Below are 1,695 nucleotides of genomic sequence, written 5' to 3'. Positions count from 1 at the left end.
GCCCTTGTCTGAAGAAAGCCCTACAGTTAGAGGCTGGATCCCTCTCTGCCCTGGTCTGAGGATTTTCTCTTCTCCAGATACAGTCCTGTGTTTCCCAGCTGCTCTTTCTCTTCCCTTTGTCTCTCCGCAGAAGTGGATCCTCACCACCCCCCAATCCCGGGCCCATGCCACCTGTTTTATCTCCCTCAGTTCACAATCAAACAACTATGGGACTGTCCAGCTTTCCCATTTTCTCCCTGGTAGACTCAGTCTCTTTTCCTCCCAGACTCTTGGGATTCAAAGTCCTTTGGCTTCAGCCCTTCTTTGTTTGAGACACACAGGAAGTGTGGATCCCCCTACTTCTCCACGATGTTGGCCCCCATGTTCAATGTTTGTTTATTTTTAAGAGACAGAGAGGGGCTCCTGGGTGGCTTAGCCAGTTAAGTGTCCAACTTCAGCTCAGGTCATGAACTCACGGTTCATGGGTTTGAGCCCCTCATCCTGCTCTGCACTGACGGCTCAGAGCCTAGAGCCTGATTCTGATTTCGTCTCCCTTTCTCTCTGCCCTGCCCTCCTTGCACACTCTCTCTCTCTCTCTCTCTCTCTCTCTCTCACTCTCTCTCTCTTTTCTCTCTCTCTCTCTCTCACAGTCTCTCTCTTTCTCTCTCTCTCTCTCTCTCTCAAAAATAAATAAAAACATTAAATTTTTTTAAAACGAGACAGGCAGAGTGCAAACAGGGAAGGGGCAGAGAGAGAGAGAGTGGGATATGCAGAATTTGAAGCAGGCTACAGACTCTGCTCTGTCAGCACAGAGCCTAGTGCAAGGCTCGAACCCACCAGCTGTGAGATCATGACCTGAGCTGAAGTCGGACACTTAACCAACTGAGCCACCAGGTACTCCAGATCTTCCCTCTTTAAATGAGGACATAATACAACAAAGAATAATAGAAAGATTCTAAAAAATAGAAATGTGGTAGCAGACAGTGTAGGGACCTTGGGACTTGAGGAATGACATGGCAGTCATTTCCCAGGGTTTCCTTATTGACTTTTATATATCCCAGACAGGATGCTTCAGAAGCCTCAGAACTGATAGACTTTTTTAAATAGTTCCAAAAAACCAAAAACAAAAACAAAAATCCTTTTCTCCCTAACCCAAACCGGGAGAAGAATGCCGTAATAACAGAATTCTTATTAAAACTAACTCTACTCCAGCTAGGGGTTTATTGATTTTGTTTATTTTTTCAAAGAACGAACTCCTGGTTTCATTAATCGATAAACCTCTAGCCAGGCTCCTCAGAAAAAAAAGAGAGAGCACCCAGATAGACAAAATCATGAACGAAGAAGGATCTATTCTTTCCTTTTATACCTTGTGGTGGTTGATGGCAGTCTTTGACACACTCCAATGTCTTTCTCTCTCTTCATCTGGTCTATCCTGTATGTCTCAATATCTGTATATCTTGTCCTCTTCTTAGAAGGACACCAGTAATATTGGAGTAAGGGCCCAACTTACTCATCTTAACTAATTACATCTGCAACAACCGTTTCCAAGAAGGGTCATATTTAACGTTCCAGAATGAACATGAATTTTGAAAAGACACTATCCAAGAGAAATTGGCCTTTGTGGGACACTGGGGCTTTTAAGCCAAGGTATATATGCCAACATGTAGATCTAGTCTCCTTCCACCTGAGATATCACCTTGGGGAGCCAAAGATAAT

Source organism: Suricata suricatta, chromosome 2, assembly GCF_006229205.1.
Source record: "Suricata suricatta isolate VVHF042 chromosome 2, meerkat_22Aug2017_6uvM2_HiC, whole genome shotgun sequence".
NCBI classification, from domain to species: Eukaryota; Metazoa; Chordata; class Mammalia; order Carnivora; family Herpestidae; genus Suricata; species Suricata suricatta.
This window is presented reverse-complemented; position numbering follows the sequence as displayed.